The 25,953-nt window shown below is 47.0% G+C and overlaps 1 long non-coding RNA gene across 2 annotated transcripts; it reads left to right on the top strand.

Moving 5' to 3' along the window:
* The first annotated feature begins 1,068 nt into the window (after positions 1-1,068).
* LOC144094924 (uncharacterized) lies at positions 1,069-7,328 on the top strand. Of its 2 annotated transcripts, none has more exons than XR_013306620.1 (3): positions 1,069-1,334; positions 2,147-2,318; positions 5,616-7,328. It is a non-coding gene; the product is annotated as an uncharacterized LOC144094924 (long non-coding RNA). The 2 variants fall into 2 exon arrangements; XR_013306619.1 differs by having other exon boundaries at positions 5,587-7,328.
* Positions 7,329-25,953: the final 18,625 nt, after the last annotated feature.

Genomic DNA, 25,953 nt, shown 5'->3' with positions numbered 1-25,953 from the left:
AGAGTGGCTAGAACGCGCGGTCGAAAAAGAGGGAGACCGCTCTCAGTGGACTATGCAAGGGAGTGCCTTGAGCAGACACATGGGGTGGAGAGGTGTGTAATGCAGCGCGTATTGGGCGTATGAAACTGCCGTATCTTAATTCTGTCCTGCAGTCTACGCCGTAAGTAGTAATAAACTAGCATACGTATATAGGTAACCTACAGCTGCTACAGCAGACGAAACGAAAACGAAACTTTCCCAAGTTTTCTTGTACACGTTTGCATATTTCAAATTTTGAAACAACAAAAAGAGTTTGGTTTAAACCTCAAACATCTTCTAGGATGTTTAAAGTCTTAGAAGTTTATATTTAATGTAGTTATATTGAAAATATTCGCTTAATTTTCAGTAGCGCAAACAACTAATAAGTACAGGCAACTATGGGAGTAGCAAGATGGCGCTGCCCGAGTGTATGACAACCTCCTCTCCGCGCTTTACCCCCCTGCCTTACGGCGCGGTTCTGGCTGACGAGCGAGATATGTGAGACTGTCACTGAGCCATTTGCTTTCCTCAAAACGAATTTTCATTTTCAAGCTGTGCAGAGTACAGCAAGCCACACAATATGCGAAAATTAAAAACAGAAACCACTGGAGCTGGCCAACATCATCATTCCCGATTCTGCGATGCAGTTACGGCGAAATAACTAAAGCCTTAGAATCAGAAAGATAGTGCCGCCGTGCAGCGACCGCGGCTCTCCGCATGAGCCACATGGCCTGAGCTCAGCTGCGTCGCCTGCAGCTACCTCGCGCCCAGCGTTTCGAAAGCTTTCGTTCGCAGCGCCGCCAGGAACAAGTGGTTGTCAGTAGCCACAATTTTTTTTACTACATCACTAATGATCAACTGCCTTCGTAATTAAAACAAAATTTGGGCTGTTTATTGCACGACGCTTGTGGCAAAAATAACGTTACCAGTTTTATTTTAAAGCGTTTAACGTTACGCGACTTTAGCGCCGTCTTTTCGTTCGCCGATGGTTGGGTTGAGCGCCCCATGCGTGCTATAGGCCGTGTCCTACACTACCTCTTTAGTACGCTGTAACGCAGTCTTCGTGTCGACTTTTGGCGGTTGTAGCTGTGGTGGCTTTCTTCAGCTTGTTTTTCTTGAATGTGCGGCATCGTTGGTGTTGTGGTAGTGTGTCTGCAACCGGAAGCTGACAGATGGCCCCCTGCGCTTCCTGAAGACGTTCTTCCGCGCATGGAGCTCTCAAAAAGTGCTCTGAGGTACCGCACCCAACACCACGCCGGAGCAGCCGGCCCCCGACGCCCGATAGAAGAAACGGCTTACCGTGATTGCTGACGAATGTAAGTACTGAAATGTAAAATGACTTTTGAGGTGTGTCGTGGGGATGCATGAGGGTTCTTAATGCATTCAGGCTTGGTCTTTACGTCTTGTTCGCCGTGAGGTGCGAAATGCGAGCACGACACGATCGCTTGCAGAGAGGAGGTGTTTTGACATGCTTGCGTGCCAGCTATGCGGCTTTTAGATTCACCCCCTTGCGCTCTTTGCGTAAGCACCGTTGCGAATAAGTTATGTGATAGAATTTGGTTGCACGCTGAGAGCTGTGAGGCGCCGCTTGATTCCTTATTCTGACTGAACAGGAGCAGCGCGTAAAAAGTAGACCAGTAGAAGGAAAAGTGCTTGTAGCGGCTTGCGTCTTTTGATTCTGCTGCATGAGTGTTTACTCGATATGGAACATTGCCCGTTCTATGTCGCAGTCGTATGAAGTGCTACGTTTCTTAATACCTTTGGTCAACGAAACTACGTTTAAAAATAGCAGAACCATTCTATTGCAGTGCACCTGAGGTAGTGGCACACTGGAAGCTTCTTTGTCGTTTTGTTTGAATTACGTTCAATATACTGAATGTCATTCCCCATTTTCAGTCTCAAGCGATAAAATTATAACGTAATTCGCGAATTATAGCTCTAAGGAAAATATGACTGGCTTTGTAAGCCATTTTTATGCATACTAATGGATGTATAGGTTATTAATCACTAGCCTCCACTCCTGAACACATTGGACTGAACCGCTAGAGGCTGTAATGGGATGTTGCTTCTTTGATTATGTTTACGAAAGCATCTCTCTAATTCAGCCTTTCTTCAAATGCATCCACAGTGAAGGACTGTACAGCTTCCCCACCGGTATCATCACGCTGCTGTTGCACCTCCTTTCATCCGTCATTGAGCCAACGCTACCTCAACCTGAGGTTAATGGCATCATCGACCTGCTGGTGCAGCCTATCAGCCATTGATATCGGATATCAAGCATGTCACCTGTAAAAGAATAGGTATGTGTGGGCATCACAGATAGTTGTTTTTTTCTTGTCTTTGCTTGTAGTCTGACAAAACTCTTCTGGTCCAGGATATATATTTCTCTTTCATTTGTTTCTTTTTTATCTTTTGAAAGAGCATCAAGAAGAAAGGAAAAAGGTATTGCGGGCATCATGAGAGCACTGTTCTAATCAAACGCATTGTGTTATAGTGTGTAATGGTCTTTTTACAGTTTTTATGCTCATGCTTCTGCTAGGGAATCTTGACAACAGTATAGACCAAATAAAAAAAATATATGTGCTATATCACCTTTCTACAGTAGCCTAAAACCAGCAATTAAATTTCGTAGCTTTACTTCACCAGTACCTACCTGTTGCAAAGCACGGCAAGTTTGAAGTGGACCAGTGGTGTGATAACTGGCAGACATAGCAGAAGGGGCAATACATTATTGAATATTAGTGTTCAAGTGGAAACAAGAACAGAAAACTGTGCAAGTCGGAATGGATTTATCTTTAAGCAGCGCGAAACAGGACGTAGTGGAAGAAACACGAGACGACACGAGCGCTAATTTTTATTTTTGACGTTCTTCAACAGCTGAGCATGGGGTAGGGAGTAAAACAGATCCTCCACATCCATGCTAAAGGCATAATGGTTCTTGTCCTCCATCTGCGACAGGAAATCAACGACCTCAGTAGAGTTTTTTTTTTTGAAGCGATGTTTATTGCCTCAGGGCATCAAAACTATAAAGTGAAAGATGAGTAAGATGCTTAAATAAATGAAAAAAGTTGAGCTGATCTGATGAAATCAAGAAGTGAACGATGATATGGACCCTGTGTCCATGCAATATATGAATCCGGATTGTCCGGTGAGAGTCCCACTGGCGCCAGGTGCCGAATTTTCGTCGGCTTCAGCGCCGGGCAGTCCCACAACAGGTGGTGGATGTCACAATCTCTGTTCTTGCAGACTGGGCACCCGGGGCGGGGATATAAATCTTTGAAATGCAGCCACTTGCGTGTCACAGCTGGAGTTAGGGCAACCCCGACCCGTATCCTCCGAAGCGCAACCTCCTCTGCATGGGTAAGACCAAGGGGGAGGGTTACCGCACACGGAGGGATTAGAACACGTGTGCGGCGCCGGAGGTGTTCCTTTCTTGTTAAAAGGAGGGTGCTGTCATCCAGAGTGAGGACTCGAGGCACACACGAGTTTGGGGTCGAAAGGCGGGCCGCAGAATCTGCGCGGCTTTGTGCGCTTAGGAGGTCACGCGGGACCCACTCAATACAGATGACGATAGATGTCTTGGCAGATTTCTGGAATGCGACTGACTCGTCATAGTAGGCGTGTGACGTGAAGGGCGTCGATGCGAATGACAATGCGGGCCGTGGGTAGCATAGTAGAGTTCTTCACCATAAAAGGGTCGGGCAGCTTAAGGGAGCCTAAATGCCACTGCAAATAGCCTGAAACAGCATGCTGCCTAGTGTCACGCTATGATATTACTGCCGTATCTTTTGTGTTGTTGATGGTGGCATATAGTCCATCCAGACTCATTCTTTGTAGCATATTTAAGGCTTCTTGACGGCAGCAGGCCTCAACACCATGAGTATAAAATTCTTTTTCACAGCTTCTTCTTCCTTCTTGGTGCACACATCTTCTGGTGCGAGAACAAATAATCCCTCTTTGTTCGAAAGGAGAGGCCTCAAGCCTTCAGCTGCCAAATAGTTGATCAATCCCTTCATACATCTTGACGCCTTTTTCCCCTTGCAGTTGCAGACGACTTCTGAGCACTCACTGACAAACCTCTGTTTGTCTCCTTCGGGTCCGTCCTTGGACACGTGTCCCAGGGCATCCCAGGGCTCGTGTCGTCTTGTGTTTCTTCCACTACGTCCTGTGTTTCACGCTGCTTGAAGATGAATTTAAGTGGAACACTATGCCTTAGAAGCACAGGTGTGGCTAGCATGAATAATTCGCACCATACAAAATTAGCCTTGCATTACGTGAAACACTGTGAAGCTTATATTGAAGCTGTACAGAAGAAAGGCATTTGTTCGATATGTCATGAGTGTTGCTGAGGTTATTGTTCTTTCACATTCCCTTTGTCACAGCTTACTGCACTGTACAGTTCAAATGCCTTTGGAATCTTTTGAACATTTGTTCATTCTTGTTTTTATTCATACCAACATTCAATTACATGTTGCACTACACTAGCTGAGTTCACGTCAACAATTATTTTCAGGACCTTAACCATGCCCCTTGTTTTACTTGAACCGACGCATTTGTCGTTGCCCCCTCCTGAGCCATCAAGTTTTGCTATAAGCTGCGCAAATTATTTCATTCACTTTCAAGAGGCATTGCTGCAATTAGTGGCATATAATTGCCTAATTACCTGGGTTCTCATTTTTATCTTCTTTGGAACACATTTCTTTGTTTACTTGTTTCCCTTGTATTGAGCATGCCCCAGCACTGGAGTGATGTGCTGCGGGAGAAATGTCAGTGCAGCTGCTCCCTTAGGGGCACTTTGCTGAGGTTTTTCTCACTCGTAGGTCTGTGTGGCTTTACTTACAAGCATTGTATGTGACACAGTGTGTGCCTTAATGTTTTGATTTTTTTGCTTTAGAAAGGGCCACTCTGGCACTCCCACAACCTTGCTCACCTGCTTACTCTTTGTTCATACATTTTACCCTCACACGCCTGCTATAGCTCCAAATGGTGATACATTATCTACAGACAGGTAAATATACTGAACAGCAAGTAAAGTTGAGTTACTTTCTCCTAGCTACTTAGAGACACAAAGGTGTGCAAGTTATATTGTAGTGCGTTTCAGGTACCGCTTTTGAGAGCAAAAGCTGCCTGAAGTTTGGTATATACCAGTCAAGAAACATGAAATAATTTTCACATTTGGTGGTGTGCAAGATATCTTCAAATGACTGGAATGACTAAATATCTCTTTATAGCAGCCATATTAGGCACAACATGTTAATGCCAATTCCTGTGTATATCAGTCTTCAAATGTGGGGGTAGAGTTGAGCACAGCAGCATGTTATGGCTTTTTCTTGTTCAAGGAAGCATTGCATTTATTTCTATTGTTGTGTCTGCTGCTTGTGCTGTTACTCAGCAACCTTATTAAACCTGCTCTGAATGCTGCGTTTTTGTGCTCATTACTCAGCAACTTTATCAAACCCACTCTATGTGCTACGTTTTAGTTCCCATTTAGCCGATTTTTGCCTCTCCAAGTTTTGATTATGAAAGAATTCACTATAACTGTATACCTCGAATCAGTTTCTTACACAGTTCTTTTGCCGCTGCATTCCGCCATGTAGGAACCTGCCTATTGGTGCTGTTGGTGCGCACATCTCATGGCTAGGATGCTACCTCTTCCTGCTTGTAACGCAGACAAGTAATGACAAGGGGCCTGGCTGATATTGTGGACAAGTGGCACGATGGCACACGAAATAACGGACCAACCAGGTCACTTCAGTATCCTTGTGCTATTATGTTTTTTAAAATCGCCTCAAAGCTTGATATCTACATCATTGTGAACTTTTAGCATATATTTAGCAGGACTTTCATTCGCTAGTGTTTGCAGCCTTGAATGTCAGTCTGAAGACAGTGTAAGTACTGTTTCACTGTTAGAAATTTTTTAGCTATTTAAAGAGGTAAACAATCACATCCTTAGAAATATGAGTAAATGTGCATATTGTGGTGCTGTCAAGTGTTGAAAAAGCATGTAGCTTTGATGCTTGTCAAAGGTAAAAGTCCACATCTAGTTACGTGAAGCTAATCATATGTCTGCAGTTCTAAATTGGTGTGCTTCAAGCTCGCTACAGGGTGCTTCACATCTTCCATTTTGTTACGAGTTCATTTGGCTACCTTGACTTTTCTCGATTGACTGGCATGTCAGGAAGCTAAAAGAGAATCTGCCCTGAATTCTTACTCTTTAAGCAACAGTGCTTCACTGTGTGTGTATGTGTGTGCATGCACAGTTTTTCGAAAGGTTTGTTATGTGGCTAATGGAACTTTCACGTTGCAGAAGAAATTATTTTACTTCTCTGTTGTACAGGAAAGTGAGCAGTAACAGCATACACACCTGGTGTTTCAAAGAGAATGAAAATTTTCAAAAATATGCTTTTTGGGTTCAAAATCTGGCTTTTGCAGCATAGTATTACAAGTGTTGGCAGACACAGGAAAGCCAGTGAATTTTATTTATAAGCTGGTTAACTAATTTCTGGTAATAAACTTTTAACTATGACAGTTAAGGAACTGGTTGCAATTAGAATTTGTAGCCTGTCATTCGTAGTAGCCATATCAGTGTTTAGAATTTACAAAACGCGATTACCCTCGTCACTGTGGCGCATCAAAATTTGACTGCATCATGCAAAAATACATGCGCTTTTGAAAGCATGCATGCAAAGCAACTGCTCCAGTGCATTATACTAGACGAAAAAGCCAAATTTTGTCGAGCCACAGCACAAAGGGTAATTGCGTTTTCAAAATTCTAAAGACTGATATGGCTATTACTAATGATCGGCTGCAAATTTCTTCATTGCTACTAGATGCCTTACTTTAATAGTTAAAAAGTTTGTTTCTGGGTGATTCCACGAGAGATGCTGTCTAAATATTTCAAATTTTTAATTTTTTTGAGTAATATAGATATTATGCATATATTTTTCAGCAGCCCAGCAGTGAATTACATTTTGTTGAAATGCTAATATTTCCGGAGAAAAAGTTTAAAATAAAATAAACGACCTAGTGGCGAAGGCAGCGTGATTTTCAAGCACAGTTCAATTTCGCAAAGTTGCAATGACGTAAGCATCTGTATAAGAAAGCCATGATGTATGTTTCGTGCTAAATGTACAGGTGGGAAAGAACATGTTGGGCTTATTTCCGCCATTTTGAAGAAGTTGTTGCTTACTGGGAAAAATTTGAAAGCAAATCTCAAGCGAGGCTATTTTCATGAATTTTGTTCTGCAGATATAAAGCACATCTTCAAATTTGCAGATTCTATAAGCACCGAGGGGCTAAAAAAGTGTACGGACTTTCATTTTTATATAATATAGGGAAGTGCACGAAGTATTGCCTTAAATCTGACATTTTTGACTATAGTAGTGTTTTTACAAATAAAAAAAATCCATCTTCAATTTTTTTTAAAACTCCTGAAAGAAGTCTCTAGAAGGAGGCGAAAAAGAATACGAAAGAACGTATTACATTATTTTGCTTCTATGATATCCAAGGTCAAACTTGTAGCTTCTTGAGCATCTGCAGGAGTGCCTAATTGAGGGCGTGGAAGCAGCAAACATGCCCCCCGCTGCTCTAAATTTCCCCCAAATCCCAAGACTGAAACATTTTCCATCAAGAGAGAGCATACCTAATTACTTTTTCTGGACAAACACCGATCTGTGATGTAACCAGGATTCGGTAGCACCGCTACCGTCGAGTGCAAGTAACAGAGTTAAGCGCTCCTGCCGATGCTCAGAAAGCTACATGTTTTAGCTTGGATGTAATTGTTAGAAACAAAATAATGAAACATGCTCTTTAATATTCTTTTTTACCTCCTTCGGGAGACTGGTTTCAGCATTTATAAGAAAAATTGGAGATGTTTTTGAAAGCACTATTTTATTCAAAAATTCCGGATTTAGGGCAATACTTCTTGCACTTCTTTGTATTATACAAAAATGAAAGTCATTACACTTGTTTAGCACCTCATGCTTATCCACTGTGCAAATTTGAAGATCTGCTTTATATTTCCAGAGAAAAAAATTCTTGAAAATTGCCTCATTCGAAACTTGTCTCTTCAAAATTTTTTGTAATAAGCGGCAACTTCACAATGGTGGAAATAAGCCTGACAATATATCCATCATGGCTTTCATATTTTTTATTCCTGCATCAAGCATATTCTCGAATTTGAGCTCTATGTAAAAACACTGCCTCTGCCATGACGTCATTTACAGTTTTTTCTCCTGAAATATTTGCATTTTCATGAAACTAAGTCCACTCTTGCCCTGCTGAATAATGTGTGCACAGTGCATAACATAATCAAGAATAGTTAAAAATTTGAATAGTTTGATCTCTCGTGGAATCAATCTATTAAAAATTAGTTAACCAGGTAACTACTCAACACGATGCGCGAGTTTTCTGGTTACCGCCAACACTGGTAGTACTATGTTGAAAGTGCCATATTTTTCCTCACAAAACCTATTTTTTTCTTAGAATTGCTTAGTCTTCCCTGAAACTCCTCGTATGTAAGAAAAAAATAACAGGATTTAATCCATGACATCTCAGCTGGAGGACCAGCCTTTTTCAAGTGTACTACAGCATTCGAAGCACACAGCTTTTGTTTCAAATGCTGTAGTACACTCGAAAAAGGCCGCTTCTGTGAAAATGTGAATTAAATCCTGTTATGTTTACAATTTCTGCTGACATTTTTTGCATTGATCAATCAAATGCCAAAAATCACCTTTGATATATATATATATATATATATATATATATATATATATATATATATATATATATATATATATATATAGATGGTGGGATTTCATATTCGTAAGATGAAGCCATTTATACCTCTTAGGCCTACAGACAATAACATTAGTGGTGGACAGGGGATTTGCATAATGGATATAAAATTGCTAGACGGTTCCTGTGTGTCAATCATTGTTAACAAGAGGAAACTGAGGGGCTAGGTTTCTTGTGCCAAAGGGAGTATTCTGTTCCCCTATTCTCTGTAAAATATTTTGATGTATGATGCATATCTTGCAGTGCTTGTGTAGGTTAGTGCTTGTGTGCAATAAATGAATGTAATAATTTGTATTTTGCTTCTGTTATTCTTTAAACAGTCTAGGACACACTTCACAAAATGATTTTGAAGTGCTAAAGAATGTTGAACAAAATGCCATACAGTGTAGGTAACACACACATTTCCAGACGTTGATAAGTTGATGGGTGGCAATTATGCTTTCTTCATACTTGAGTCTTGGATAATGATGGCCAATTGTCGGAAGACCGTTGATATGGTGTTGGTAGTAAGTGGTCGATAGGAAGTATGTAGAAACACAATAAGGCATTGGCAGGAAGTTTGAAGACTTTCTATGTACTTGAGTCTTTTGATAATGCTCGCCAATTGCCAGAAGAACTTTGATAGGGTGTTGGTAGACATCATCGGTAAGTGGCCGACAGGAAGTATGTAGAAACTGTCGATATAGAGATGATACGAAATATAAAGACTTTCTATGTACTTGAGTTTTTTCGGATAACGGTGGCCAATTGCCGGAAGACGGTTGATAGGTGGTTAATACAAAGCATATAAACATATAAAAGACTTTCTATTCAATCTCGATAGGCTGTATTAACATTTGTCTAAAGACTTTCTAAAGAATGTTACTAAAAATTTTTGCAAGGCCAGGCCATTGAGGAATTGGACAAAGGGCCGCACCTGCACCATTCAATCGCAGTCATGGGTCGTATATGCATTCAAGCGCTTTGGATCTATTTTGTCTTCTTTCATGTCTAGTTCTGGGTGCATGTTTTTTGGGAAAGGGAAATCGTAATGGGGCTCTCATTTTCCTCATTAATTCCCTCCCTTTCTTCTACAATTGGTTGTTGGTTGTTTGGTAAAGGAAATGGCACAGTATTTGCCTCGCATCTCGGCGGACACCTGAACCGCGCCGGAAGGGAAGGGAAAACATACGGAGTGAAAAGAACAAAGGAAGAAAGAGGTGACGTAGTGGAGGACTCCAGAATAATTTCGACCATCGGGGGATCTTTATCGTGCACTGACATCACTCAGCACACGGGCGCTTTAGCGTTTCGCCTCCATCGAAACGCAGCCGCCGCGGTTGGGCTCGAACCCGGGAACTCCAGATCTGTAGCCGAGCGCCCTAACCACTCAGCCGCCAACAAGATATGTTTCCTTAAATTGTCCGGGCAAGGTGTAGCGCCGAACGGACAACGGCGTTCCGTGGATTCCTTGGCAACGCTGCAACACGCTGTCGCGTCCTGCTCGTAAAGACGAAGCTTAAGCGTCCTTCAATTATATTTTTACTCATGGAGTGTCCTGGAGCTTTTACTTGCTGCATCCGCCGGTATGCTGCACTGCCCACCCTCACCTAGTCCCTTTCCACTGCTCTCCAAACCTCCTGGATATTTCCGTAAGAGTTTTCCCTGTCTTCTAAGCTTCCATCACTGCTGTTGAACGCGAAGCATTGTCTTCCCAGACGCCGAAACACTTGCGCAAAATATCAGTCAGTGCCACGGCCAGTCAGTCATGTGCGGCCCGGTGTCGACCGACTCTGCCGGTACCAGGCGTCCGCTACTATTCCAAAGAAATTCCTCGGGAACTCAAAAAAGCATGAAATCGCCTTCAAGCGGGAAGTGAAAATAGAACACCCAGCAGCGAAGGACCTCGATAAACTCAGCCGATGGCGTCACTTCCCGCTACCCCGACCGAAAATTGTGACATCCTAACGACCTCAATTATCAAAGGGCGAGCTCTACCCAAAAACACGGAGACGAAGGACTAGCGGCGCCCCTCCGGAGACCAACGGCTTGCCAGACGCCCAGACGTGAAGACCGATCTGCCAATTATCTGTTTACAGTTTTACTGGAATTTTTCTGTAACCCGAATAAATAACGAACGAATATTACAAAGCACCCTATCGTCAGAGAATAGCAGAGGAGCGAAAGATACGCCGGCGGGCAGCTCGGAAGCCAAACAAACCTCTCTTCTTTACAAGAGCCATTTAGTTTCGCAGCCCTGATAACCGTTTGATAAAGGATAAGTCTGTGTGCTCCAGTCTTCTTGCTGTCCTTGCTGCCTGTGCACAGTGCTGACTTCCTGCTCACACAAGTACAGTCAGGGGTTTGAAGTTATCCCGCATTAGAAGCTTTTCGACAGATTTGGTACTGCGAGTGCAATTAAGTGTGAATCCTAGATACATGTGTAAACACTGCATGAAATAGGCGTTGTGAAACTTATTTTTTGTTAAGTACGTTCTTTGATTGAGCAAATTTGAATACATTCAGGTAAGCGCAGAAAAATTTGTCCCACATCCTGTGGACCATTGTGTGGACTATCTCTTCATGCACCGTTTTCGTCTATATATGTTTGTGTACCTAAGGCTTCATATTTGTCATTGCACTGGAGACACCAGGAAACACTATCTGAAGGCAGTAGAACGGGATTCGTACGCCAGCGTATTCCCAGCCTTCTCAAACGTGGCGGACGGGAGCTATTCAGAGGAACGCTAGCATGCTCTAGATGATAGGACAAAGAGTATGGTGGAGCTGCCATAAAAACAACGTAAACCAATAAGCTCCTGCCTGTACCACTAAAGTATCACAGGCTTAACCCAATCGTAATATAAATGAAAAGGCCCGAAGGCAATGTTGTACTTTTGCCACCCGAAGGTGGGAAAATAAAAAAATGGGGTAATGCTACTAAGCGACCCAAAGCCGGGGGAGCGGGCCCGGGGAGACTCCCCTGATCTCCCCTGGGACGTAGCGGAGGGGGTGGGACATAGGTTGTGGGAATGGGACTGAGGGAAGCGTTATGGGTAATGTGATGGGAATGGGGACAGCGAGATATTGACCCTCATTTTATCATCGCTCGACTCCTGTCTGGCCAGGACAGGGAGGGCGTCGATGTTCTCCAATGGTGCGGCTCCACTCACGGGATGCCCGACCACCCAACGACGCAATAGCTCCGACTCGGAGACAGGGAATCCTAACCCGGGGCAGCTGCCTCGGGCTCCTCCACGACTTTCAGGGGTCCGGTTCGGACTTGCGTTATGCTCCCAGCTACTAACCGTCGAGTGTTTTTCGCGGCTTTTCAGACTCCGGAAGTATGTGTGGTGGATCCAGCCAATGGAATTAGACTCCCAGGGACCCACCTGTGCTTCCAACCAACCAACCTTGCACTTATTTCCTCCCCTGGCTTGCTCCACACCTACTGAGGAGGGAGTGTTCAGGGCCGGGCTGACCGGGCCACAAACCATGAACCTGGCCGAGGGTGAGATAACCCGGGCCTACTCCACCGCTACTCCGCAACATCGACGGTTTTTGCATCGGTCCTACTAAGGTCCCCCTTACCTCGGCGTCCCGCGCTCTGGCCTCACGGCCTCGCGGTCAGCCATCCCTGGCTGCTTCCCCGAGGACATCGCTCCCAAGGAGCCCTTCTGCTGGAAACCCCCGCGCGGACCTGGCCTCTCCGTGGCCAGAAACCGACGCGCCAGCCGGTAGCCACGCACGCCCCCGCGTGCAGAGGCTTTTTGATTTTCGAGCGCTTTTTGAGCCCAATTCCGTGAGTCCAACCTGATTATGAAACCAGGCCTGCCTCCGCACAGGCATCGGACCTCACGGGCGCGACTGGCCCACTCAGTCGCTTGGGAGTCGCTGCCACTCCCATGGGGTTTTGCATCCCCAGAGGACGGGCCCCGGCCAGCCCATCCCCACCGCTGTGCGTTGCACCGGAACAAAGCCTAGTAGCCGAAACTACACCGGCCCGTATCCGGTGGCAGGGGGGGCCACGGGCAGGCCGCACAGTCGGATTTCCCCCCCTAGCTGATAGGACAGTCAGCGAAACTGGCAAGCAGAGATGGAGGAGGTATTGACTTCTACCATGGCTGCTTTTGAAATAATGGACATTAATGGGACATGCAGACATTTAAATTCAGTTTTATATTCATAGTAAAAACGGAACGTTTACGTTCGTGTTGGCTTAATGATGTTTGCTCGGGAGCCAAAAAAATATCTGCTGCTGAGAAAATAGGATTTAAGGATGGAACCTTTTTTTCCACGGCTCGACTGAAATTCCTGAGGTCAGTTATGAACAGGGGTCCATGATCAGCTTTGGAGGTGAGTGGCAGTTTGGCCTCACCTCAGAGATATCTGCAGCTTCAGGCATTGACTTGTCAGTATTTTCTTTTGCTTGCTGTGGCCGCGATGCCTGTATATCATTTTTTGGCCTTTGATGACTTATGAAAGATTCGTTTTCATTGAGTCCGCCGTCTTAGTCATTAGAACGAAGCAATAAATCGATTCAGGCGAACTTCATTCTCTCCTTCCTCTTTATAATGCAGACATGCACCTGTCACCTCTCCACCTTACCTTCAGGGCATTCAAATTTTTCTCGAAGTGTTTTTGAAAAGTGTGCAGGAGTGCGCTTTATGAGGAGGCCACGATGGCTCACTGGCCACGGGATTCGGCTGCTCAGCACGAGGTCTGGGGATCGATTCCTCGACGCGGCGGCCGCATTTCCAGGGAAGCGAAATACAAAAATCGCCGTCCCGTGTATTTTGTGATGTCAGGGCACGTTAAAAGGCCGCTGCGATGGCTCTGTGGTCATGGCATTCGGCTGCTGGCACGAAAGACGCGGGCTCGATCCCGGTCGCGGCGGTCGAATTTCGATGTAGGCGAAATTCAAGAGGCCCGTGTACTGTACGATGACAGTGCACGCTAAAAAACCTCAGGTGGTCGAATTTTCCGGAACCCTTCACTACGGTGACTCTCATAGCCTGAGCCGCTGTGGGACGTTAAAACCATATAAAAGAAAAACAAATCAAGCACGTTAAAAATCCGTGAAATAATCTGGAGCTTTCCACTACGGCGTTTCTTCATACCTATCTTTCTTGCTTTGACTCGATTCCTCAATCACCGTCTTCCTTAACGGTACAGTTCAGGTGTCCTCTAAGAGGGAAACAGTTTCGCTGCATTCAAAATCGCTAGTTTTGCATTTGTATTTTTGCCCTACGCGCAGAGCTCTGAGAGGGCGTGGTAAGGAACCTGCGGTGGAGTTATCCATATAAGGATGCGGCTCGTATATGAACCTTAGCGTCGTAACACAGGGACTCTTCGATTTACCGGGCTCAGACAGCCCGCTGGCTGCCAACCAGTTCGCCCCTGACAGGAAAGCGTATCGCGTTCACAATGTCTGGCGGCCAACGGAACCAGCCAGGCGGCTATCACGGCGACGGATCCCGGAGGGCAGATGCTCTCCGTGTAGCTTCGCGTTCTGCTGCGTCTCGTTGCTGCGCACGTGTACGGCAGAAACAGACTGCTTGGGACCGAGAACAATTAACGACGTGAAGTTATTTAGGTCTGCCGCAGACTGCAGAACAGACATTTGATCATTCTCGCACCCTTATAACATCGGCGACGACAACGCGAGCGTGTGCCTTTAGCGCACCGTGCGCTGCGTAATCTTCGAGAAATCATCAAAAGCATGTGCCGAGCTACTGATCCGACTACTGATCCGGAGTTCCCGGGTTCGAACCCGACCGCGGCGGCTGCGTTTTCATGGAGGCAAAACGCTAAAGGCGCCCGTGTGCTGTGCGATGTCAGTGCACGTTAAAGATACCCAGGTGGTCGAAATTATTCCGGAGCCCTCCACTACGGCACCCCTTTCTTCCTTTATTCTTTCACTGCCTCCTTTATCCCTTTCCTTACGGCGCGGTTCAGGTGTCCAACGACATATGAGACAGATACTGCGCCATTTCCTTTCCACCAAAAAACCAATTATTATTATTATTGTTATATGCCGAGCTATCGCAATCTATTGTCTTCGGTATAGCCACCGCATCGGAGGGAAAAATTGCCCATGCGTTGCTCATCAAACGACACGCCGTACTCTCGGATTATCGCGTGTTTGTTTACTGCGCAGCAAGTATGACTGGAATGACCAGACAAGATGGACCCTGCATGCATGGAGACTCACTCTGCTGTGGTCGTTGCGCTTTCTATGTTCGTCAACTGCTTCCTGTGGGCTGTAGGCGGAAAAGATTCGGAATACGTTCCGCTCAACTGTAGTCTGTCGCCCGCGCCCGCCGGCAAGGAATGCACGTGTAATCTCGACAAAAGCGATCAGCTGATTTGAGCTTTCATCTAGAACAAGTGGGTGTACAGTACTAGCTGCGTATCGTATCTGTAATGCTGCAGCTTTATCGCAGAGAACTGGCACGTACCGCGTGGGCTTACGTGTTGATCCGCGATGGGGAATTTGTCTTTACTTATTCGAACGCGAGCTGATGCGCGCGTAAGGTACTTCTCAGATATTTGAAGTATTTGTGGCAGAAGCCCCGTGCATCAAGCTGTACAGCAGTCGGCGACGACCGGATCGGCATTCGCGTCAAGAGCCGTACGCGACAGCTCTGTGGCCACATATGTGCCCGCACAGATCTCTCGAGAAGTGTGTTCGTGAGGGGTTTTAATAAAGGACAGGTTTCAATCAATCAAGCATTTCTCAAATAACATCCGCCTTTCCATTGCGCAGAAAGCAATGAAGACCAGGGTCTCGTAACGCGCTCAATCACTCCTTGCCAAGCACGTTCAACACATGCATGTATGCGCGCGTCTTAGCGCGTACGCGGAGCTGGAATCTGCGGCCGCTTTCGTGAAAGGCCTCGAACGCCATCGCAATATCAGCTCAGCCGGGCGAACGAAATTAATGAATAAGATATGAAGCGAGCATTTGTGCTTGCCAGGTCGTGAGAAGGTCGAACTGTGGACACTCACGTACGCAAAATTTACAAACAAGCAACGATACCTACCGGAAAATGCGTTATTATAGGCGACACAGACGATACACACTCTGGTCTAGTAGAAAAGAGCGCCTGCATCGAGATTGGGATCCAACAAAACATCGCATGAAGAACCGGGTTCCTTCTAGTCCATATAAAAATAGCCGCGCGCGCTTCCCGCTACCATACCACCTCTGCGTCGTCTGCTAGTTACCCGAGCGCTGCCAAGCTGCCCAGCCAGAGAAAAACGAACGCGTTCTGGACAGCCATTGGAAGTGCGCGGAGTATCCCGAGAGAAAAGAGCACCTGACACCGCACTCTGGAAACCCGCGGTCATCCAGAGGCGGATGATCGAAAAATTGGTTTTTAGAATTGCTCTTGAGGGAAGGAAATGCCGCAGTAACTGTCTCACATATCTCGGTGCACACCCGAACCGCGCCGTAAGGGAAGGAATAAAGGAGAAAGCGAAAAAAGAAAGATAATCGAAGAGGGCACAAAGTTCAGCGAACAAGCACATGTAGCGGTTTCGCGACGTTAGTGCGCGTGCATATATGCAGCCGTCCGCGGTATGCCGTGCAGGGAACACAAAAACAAGGAACGCTCGCACCTAGGCGCGCGTCTCACGTGCTTGGAAATCAGCTGTCGGCCTTGACGCGACCTATTTGTGGCCGGGAACCAATCACTCCGCCGTTACTGGTGTGTACTGCGGCTATTCGGCGTACATTTTTTTACATGTCCCCAAGAGCGTGCTTGTCCACCCCCGTAAGACAAGCAGTAACACATACGTGTATAAGCATACGTGCATGCGCACACAGAACACGTCGACGCTCTCTCTTAGACACACTCACACTAATTCACGCGCTCTCCCTTACGCGCCCTCAATCTCACTTTTCTTGTTTTGCCAACAGAAAAATCATGACGACAACAAAATAGCTCCGTTGGCCGCTCAGTGATTCGTTCCGCTGCCAAACATGTGACACCCGTCTCAAGCGGTAAAGCTCAATTCTAGCCCTTTTCGGGATTGTAAGGTGCAGGCTCCTTTCCATAGCCATCCACAATGGAGAGCCGAGAAGCATTGGGAACCCGGGATACAATGGAAGCCGCAATTACCACTTCCCGCAGCCCAGGAGAGTGCATTTACAAAAGGCCACGGTCGAAAACCCTTTTCCGAAGCATTTCACCCCAGAAAAGCCGAGCACCCGGCCGGGAGAAATCTTGTACCCACGAGATACCCGGTGGGTACACTACCCGGGCACCGACGACCGGATCCAGCACTTCTCGAATGCGAGGCAGGTGCTCTACCACAAGGTCACTACAGGACTGAACTATTGCGGCTCAAAATTAAAAGAGAAAGAAATAAACCCAGACACAGATTTTCACTACAAATTGAACGTTTATCGAATAATACAATGTATACTTACAATTTTTAACACAATTACGCGAAACACAGAACGACAACAGTAAAGAACTGCAGAACAATACATATACTACAGTGCAATCGAAATTAGCCACCGAAAATTTTTAGCCTTGCCAATGTCTTCCGGACGACCGGTGGGGCACTAACAGTGCACAGACATCGTCGGTAGTTAGTCGCGAAATGTCATTTTCCAGCGCGCGTGTCGTGCTCGACGTTCTTGATGACCAAGTGTCGAGCAGCCTCCCAATCGTCCACTATCACCGACATGAGCGACGCTAGAAACGTTGTAGGCAGCGAGCTTGCACCACCGTCTTCGGTCGCTATGCCCAGCCGCCTAGACTGGGTCACGGAACGGCGGTTGCACGGCGGCTAGACGCAAGGCAACAAAGGAGAACACCATGCAATTCTCGCTCATACCGCGCGAGCAGATACTTGGACAGAACCGTCCTTGCAGTGCCTGGTGGTGTACTACCTTTGTACCGTCGCAGACGAGCGCAGCAGTCTTCTGGATGGAGTCGTGGCTACACTTGCCAGCGCATTCGGCTGTCTGGATGGCCAGCTGGCACGTCGGAAGTGGAATCACGGCTACGAGCACCTGTTCCGGCTGGCAGGAAAAGTGAGGTGAGGCACCGTCGACGAGCGGCGTGAACGCGACCGTCGTTGTGGACCCAGCCTGGGCACGAGCCATGGCGTTCCTGTTGGCCACGGGAGCCTTGACAGCGTACGCCTGGACGGGCGTCTTGGCATGCATGGAGCGCCGCAGACTTCGTAGAAGCAGGACGCACGTACGGGCCTTTCTCCTGAATGCTTGCGAAAAGCTCCGCGAAACCGTGAACCGGAACAGCACCGTGCTTGTGGAACTTGTTCCTGGTAGAACAAAGCTGTGGCCGCACTCACGACGAGCGTCCACGTCAACTGCTAATGATGTCGATGTTACTGCGGAGAGTCTGGAACAATTTGAAATGCGCTTCGGGCGCCCCCAACGAATGGGGTCCATAGAGTATCTTTGAGAGCTGGCGGCGCTACACTTCATCCACAAATGACTGGATATGTGTTAAAAATATTTTGAGTATTTGACAAATGTTGTATATTTTTTATTTCTCATTTTTTTGAAATGCATTGCGATACTGGAATATTTACTTTTAAAATCTCCTTTTGTTTCAAAGTTACCTAGTTAAGGCGTTGATTATGCACTGCGTTGCCTCATTTTAATGATTTAATAAATTATTCTTAGGTCTGAGGTGTTTGTAGTCTCTTGCAACAATATGTTTTTTACTTCAGCAAAGCGTTATCGCAAATGGAGAATCTCTTAGCAATGAAGAGCTGCACCATCAGCTTCGGATCGACATCTGGTGGCTTGTTATTTGTTGTTGTTTTTTGAAAATGAAAATTGGGTTTAGGGGATAGGAAATGGAAATAAAGGAGGGAGTGAAAGAAGAAATGAAGGAAGAGGTGCCTTAGTGAAGGGCTCTGGAATAATTTCGACCACCTGTGGATCTTTAACGTGCACTGACATCGCACAGCACACGGGCGCCTTTAGCGTTTTGCCTCCATAAAAACGCAGCCGCTTCGAACCCGACCGCGGCGGCTGCGTTTTCATGGAGGCAAAACGCTAAAGGCGCCCGTGTGCTGTGCGATGTCAGTGCACGTTAAAGATACCCAGGTGGTCGAAATTATTCCGGAGCCCTCCCCGACGGCACCCCTTTCTTCGTTTCTTCTTTCACTCCCTCCTTTATCCCTTTCCTTACGGCGCGGTTCAGGTGTTCAACGATACATGAGACAGATATTGCGCCACTTCCTTTCCCCCAAACGAATTACTATTATTTAAAGGAAATGGCGCAGTATCTGTCTCACGTATCAGCTGACGCATGAACCGCGCCGTTAGGGAAGAGATAATGGAATAATAATAATAATAATAATTTGTTTTTTGGGGAAAGGAAATGGCGCAGTATCTGTCTCATATATCGTTGGACGCCTGAACCGCGCCGTAAGGGAAGGGACAAGGGAGGGAGTGAAAGAAGAAAGGAAGGAAGAGGTGCCGTAGTGGAGCGCTCCGAATAATTTCGACCACCTGGGGATATATATATATATATATATATATATATATATATATATATATATATATATATATATATATATATATATATATATATATATATATATATATATATATATCCTGAGGATAATATGGATCCAAATCTACACGCAGACAGAAGACAGGCAAGGGCTGAATATGTAGAGGCGAAGAGAGCCACACAAGATCAGGTAGTCTACACTGACACCACTCCGTACCCGTGGACTCGTAGCCAAAGCATCAAGAAAACGGTATCGATTGTCACAACAAAGGAGGGTGGCCTCATCAGCAGCGCATCCATGAGAGATGGGACGATAACTAAGGCAGAGGAGATCGCCGTAGCTCTAGCGGCAGCCGAGGGTTATCGCACCAACAAATCTCTCACAATAATAACAGATTCCCAAGAAGCGTGCAGACGCTACATGGTAGGAAGAACCAACAAGAAAGCACTAAGGATTCTCTTGAATACGCAGCGAACCAACGAAAAGATCCAACATGGGATCTACTGGGTACCGGGTACCAGGACACGCCGGAGTCGAAGGCAATCTGAAGGCGGACAAGCTAGCTCGCGAGCTTCTTATCCGAGCTGGTGCATCAAACGCCTCGGACGGCCCGGAGATAACGGTAGAGCTCACGTACGCAGCTATCCTCAACCTCGTCAAAGGCAGAAGACGCAAATATCCCCTGCCACATCCTCTGCTAACACAATATGAAGCGACATGTTGCAGAAGACTCCAAACAGGAGCCTTCCACAACATTCACATTCTACATAAGATGTATCCGGAGCAGTAAAGGGATACATGTCCGTGGTGGGGGGCAACCTCCACGCTGTATCATATCACATGGGAATGCATACACAATGTAGCTTTCCGTGGTAACAAAGAGCCAAATGCGGAGCAGTGGGAGGACCGGCTAACCAGCAGCCAGCTCAAGGTCCAAAGAGACCTAGTGAGCCCCGCATGGCGGGTGGCCAGGGACAGTGGTGCCTTGGATCAGGGGCGCCAACCACGCTCAGCCTGGAAGACATCGGCATTCTTCGGGCAATCAGCAAGACTCCTTTATTAAAGCAATAAAGTTTATTCACTCACTCGACCACCTGGGGATCTTTAACGAGCACTGACATCGCACAGCACACGGGCGCTTTAGCGTTTCGCCTCCATCGAAACGCAGCCGCCGCGGTCGGGATCGAACCCGGGAACTCCGGATGAGTAGCCGAGCCCCCTAACCACTCAGCCACCACCAAGATATGTTTCCTTTCCTTAAATTGTCCGGGGCAAGGTGTCGCGCTGAACGGACAATGGCATTCCGTGGATTCCTTGGCAACGCTGCAACACGCTGTCGCGTCCTTCTCGTTAAGACGAAGCTTAAGCGTCCAATTATTTTTTACTCATGGAGTGTCCTGGACCTTTTACTTGCTGCATCCGCCGGTATGCTGCACTGCCCACCCTCACCCGGTCCCTTTCCACCGCTCCCCAAACCCCTTGGATATTCCGGTAAGAGTTCTCCCTGTCTTCTAAGCTTCCGTCACTGCTTTTGAACGCGAAGCATGGTCTTCCCAGACGCCAAAACACTTGCGCAAAATATCAGTCAGTGCCACGGCCAGTCAGTCATGTGCGGCCCGGTGTCGACCGACTCTGCCGGTACCAGGCGTCCGCTACTATTCCAAAGAAATTCCTCGGGAACTCAAAAAAGCAAGAAATCGCCTTCAAGCGGGAAGCGAAAATAGAACACCCAGCAGCGAAGGACCTCGATAAACTCAGCCGATGGCGTCACTTCCCGCTACCCCGACCGAAAATTGTGACATCCTAACGACCTCAATTATCAAAGGGCGAGCTCTACCTAAAAACACGGAGACGAAGGACTAGCGGCGCCCCTCCGGAGACCAACGGCTTGCCAGACGCCCAGACGTGAAGACCGATCTGCCAATTATCTGTTTACAGTTTTACTGGAATTTTTCTGTAACCCGAATAAATAACGAACGAATATTACAAAGCACCCTATCGCCAGAGAATAGCACATGAGCGAAGGAGACGCCAGTGCGCAGCTCGGAAGCCAAACAAACCTCTCTTCTTTACAAGGGCCATTTAGTTTCGCATCCCCGATAACCGTTTGATAACAGATAAGTCTGTGTGCTCCAGTCGTCTTGCTGTCTTTGCTGCCTGTGCACAGTGCTGACTTCCTGCTCACACGAGTACAGTCAGGGGTTTGAAGTTATCCCGCATTAGAAGCTTTTCCACTGATTAGGTAATGCGAGTGCAATTAAGTGTGAATCCTAGATACATGTGTAAACACTGCACGAAATAGGCGTTGTGAAATTGATTTTTTATTAAGTACGTTCTTTGATGGAGCAAATTTGAATACCTTCAGGTAAGCGCACAAAAATTTGTGCGCTTACCTTTTTTCGTCTATATATGTTGCTGTACCTAAGGCTTCGTATCTGTCTGCACTGGAGACACCAGGAAACACTATCTCTGAAGGCGGTAGAACAGGGGATTCGAACGCCAGCGTATTCCCAGCCTTCTCAAACGTGGCGGACGGGAGCTATTCAGAGGAACGCTAGCATGCTCTAGCCGATAGACCAGTCGGCGAATCTGGCAAGCAGAGATGGAGGATATATTCGCTTCTGCCATGGCTGCCTTTGAAATAAGAGACAATAATGGGACATGCAGACATTTAAATTGTTTTATATTAGTAAAAACGGAACATTTACTTTCTTGTTGGCACGCTGACCTTTGTTCGGAAGCCAAGTATCTGATGCTGAGAAAATTGAATTTAAGGATGGACCTTTTTTTTTTCGCGGCTCGATTGAAATACGAGGTCAGTTATGAAAAAAGGTCCGTGATCAGCTTTGTAGGTGACTGGCAGTGTGCCCTAACCTCAGAGATATCCGCAGCTCCAGGCATTGACTTGTCAGTATTTTCTTTTGCTTGCTGTGGCCGCGATGCCTGTATATCATTTTTTGGCCTTTGATGACTTATGAAAGATTCGTTTTCATTGAGTGCGCCTTCTTAGTCATTAGAACGAAGCAATAAATCGATTCAGGCGAACTTCATTCTCTCCTTCCTCTTTATAATGCAGACATGCACCTGTCACCTCTCCACCTTACCTTCAGGGCATTCAAATGTTTCTCGAAATGTTTTTGAAAAGTGTGCAGGAGTGCGCTTTATGAGGAGGCCACGATGGCTCACTGGCCACGTGATTCGGCTGCTCAGCACGAGGTCTGGGGATCGACTCCTCGACGCGGCGGCCGCATTTCCTGGAAGCGAAATACAAAAATCGCCGTCCCGTGTATTTTGTGATGTCAGGGCACGTTAAAAGGCCACCGCGGTGGCTCTGTGGTCATGGCATTCGGCTGCTGGCCCGAAAGACGCGGGCTCGATCCCGGTCGCGGCGGTCGAATTTCGATGTAGGCGAAGTTCAAGAGGCCCGTGTACGGTGCGTTTTCAGTGCGCCCTAGAAAACCTCAGGTGGTCGAATTTTCCGGAACCCTTCACTACGGTGACTCTCATAGCCTGAGCCGCTGTGGGACGTTAAAACCATATAAAAGAAAAACAAATCAAGCACGTTAAAAATCCGTGAAATAATCTGGAGCTTTCCACTACGGCGTTTCTTCATATCTATCTTTCTTGCTTTGACTCGATTCCTCAATCACCGTCTTCCTTAACGGCACAGTTCAGGTGTCCTCTAAGAGGGAAACAGTTTCGCTGCATTCAAAATCGCTAGTTTTGCATTTGTATTTTTGCCCTACGCGCAGAGCTCTGAGAGGGCGTAGTAAGGAACCTAAGGTGGAGTTATCGATATATGGATGCGGCTCGTATATGAACCTTAGCGTCGTAACACAGGGACTCTTCGATTTACCGGGCTCAGACAGCCCGTTGGCTGCCAACCAGTTCGCCCCTGACAGGAAAGCGTATCGCGTTCACAATGTCTGGCGGCCAACGGAACCAGCCAGGCGGCTATCACGGCGACTGATCCCGGAGGGCAGATGCTCTCCGTATAGCTTCGCGTTCTGCTGCGTCTCGTTGCTGCGCACGTGTACGGCAGAAACAGACTGCTTGGGACCGAGAACAATTAACGACGTGAAGTTATTTAGGTCTGCCGCAGACTGCAGAACAGACATTTGATCATTCTCGCACCCTTATAACATCGGCGACGACAACGCGAGCGTGTGCCTTTAGCGCACCGTGCGCTGCGTAATCTTCGAGAAATCATCAAAAGCATGTGCCGAGCTACTGATCCGACTACTGATCCGGAGTTCCCGGGTTCGAACCCGACCGCGGCGGCTGCGTTTTCATGGAGGCAAAACGCTAAAGGCGCCCGTGTGCTGTGCGATGTCAGTGCACGTTAAAGATACCCACGTGGTCGAAATAATTCCGGAGCCCTCCCCGACGGCACCCCTTTCTTCGTTTCTTCTTTCACTCCCTCCTTTATCCCTTTCCTTACGGCGCGGTTCAGGTGTTCAACGACATATGAGACAGATACTGCGCCATTTCTTTTCCATCAAGAAAACAATTATTATTATTATTATTATTATTATTATTATTATTATTATTATTATGTGCCGAGCTATCGCAATCTAACGTCTTCAGTATAGCCACCGCATCGGAGGGAAAAATTGCCCATGCGTTGCTCATCAAACGGCACGCCGTACTCTCGAATTATCGCGTGTTTGTTTACTGAGCAGTAAGTATGACTGGAATGACCAGACAAGATGGACCCTGCATGCATGGAGACTCACTCTGCTGTGGTCGTTGCGCTTTCTATGTTCGTCAACTGCTTCCTGTGGGCTGTAGGCGGAAAAGATTCGGAATACGTTCCGCTCAACTGTAGTCTGTCGCCCGCGCCCGCCGGCAAGGAATGCACGTGTAATCTCGACAAAAGCGATCAGCTGATTTGAGCTTTCATCTAGAACAAGTGGGTGTACAGTACTAGCTGCGTATCGTATCTGTAATGCTGCAGCTTTATCGCAGAGAACTGGCACGTACCGCGTGGGCTTACGTGTTGATCCGCGATGGGGAATTTGTCTTTACTTATTCGAACGCGAGCTGATGCGCGCGTAAGGTACTTCTCAGATATTTGAAGTATTTGTGGCAGAAGCCCCGTGCATCAAGCTGTACAGCAGTCGGCGACGACCGGATCGGCATTCGCCTCAAGAGCCGTACGCGACAGCTCTGTGGTCACATATGTGCCCGCACAGATCTCTCGAGAAGTGTGTTCGTGAGGGGTTTTAATAAAGGACAGGTTTCAATCCATCAAGCATTTCTCAAATAACATCCGCCTTTCCATTGCGCAGAAAGCAATGAAGACGAGGGTCTCGTAACGCGCTCAATCACTCCTTGCCAAGCGCGTTCAACACATGCATGTATGCGCGCGTCTTAGCGCGTACGCGGAGCTGGAATCTGCGGCCGCTTTCGTGAAAGGCCTCGAACGCCATCGAAATATCAGCTCAGCCGGGCGAACGAAATTAATGAATAAGGCATGAAGCGAGCATTTGCGCTTGCCAGGTCGTGAGAAGGTCGAACTGTGGACATTCACGTAAGCAAAACTTACAAACAAGCAACGATACCTACCGGAAAATGCGTTATTAAAGGCGACACAGACGACACACACTCTGGTCTAGTAGAAAAGAGCGCCTGCATCGAGCTTGGGATCCAACAAAACATCGCATGAAGAACCGGGTTCCTTCTAGTCCATATAAAAATAGCCGCGCGCGCTTCCCGCTACCATACCACCTCTGCGTCGTCTGCTAGTTACCCGAGCGCTGCCAAGCTGCCCAGCCAGAGAAAAACGAACGCGTTCTGGACAGCCATTGGAAGTGCGCGGAGTATCCCGAGAGAAAAGAGCACCTGACACCGCACTCTGGAAACCCGCGGTCATCCAGAGGCGGATGATCGAAAAATTGGTTTTTAGAATTGCTCTTGAGGGAAGGAAATGCCGCAGTAACTGTCTCACATATCTCGGTGCACAAACGTACCGCGCCGTAAGGGAAGGGATAAAGGAGAAAGCGAAAAAAGAAAGATAATCGAAGAGGGCACAAAGTTCAGCGAACAAGCACATGTAGCGGTTTCGCGACGTTAGTGCGCGTGCATAAATGCAGCCGTCCGCGGTATGCCGTGCAGGGAACACAAAAATAAGGAACGCTCTCACTTAGGCGCGCGTCTCACGTACTTGGAAATCTGCTGTCGCCCTTGACGCGACCCATTTGTGGCCGGGAACCAATCACTCCGCCGTTACTGGTGTGTACTGCGGCTATTCGGCGTACATTTTTTTACATGTCCCCAAGAGCGTGCTTGTCCGCCCCTGTAAGACAAGCAGCAACACATACGTGTATAAGCATACGTGGATGCGCACACAGAACACGTCGACGCTCTCTCTTAGACACACTCACACTAATTCACGCGCTCTCCCACACGCGCCCTCAATCTCACTTTTCTTGTTTTGCCAACAGAAAAATCATGACGACGACAAAATAGCTCCGTTGGCCGCTCAGTGATTCGTTCCGCTTGCAAACATGGGACACCCGTCTCAAGCGGTAAAGCTCAATTCTAGCCCTTTTCGAGATTGTAAGGTGCAGGCTCCTTTCCATAGCCATCCACAATGAAGAGCCGAGAAGCATTGGGAACCCGGGATACAATGGAAGCCGCAATTACCAC

This window comes from Amblyomma americanum, chromosome 1, assembly GCF_052857255.1.
Source record: "Amblyomma americanum isolate KBUSLIRL-KWMA chromosome 1, ASM5285725v1, whole genome shotgun sequence".
NCBI classification, from domain to species: domain Eukaryota; kingdom Metazoa; phylum Arthropoda; class Arachnida; order Ixodida; family Ixodidae; genus Amblyomma; species Amblyomma americanum.
Note: the sequence above shows the minus strand (reverse complement) of the source record. Positions and strands in the feature narration are given on the sequence as shown.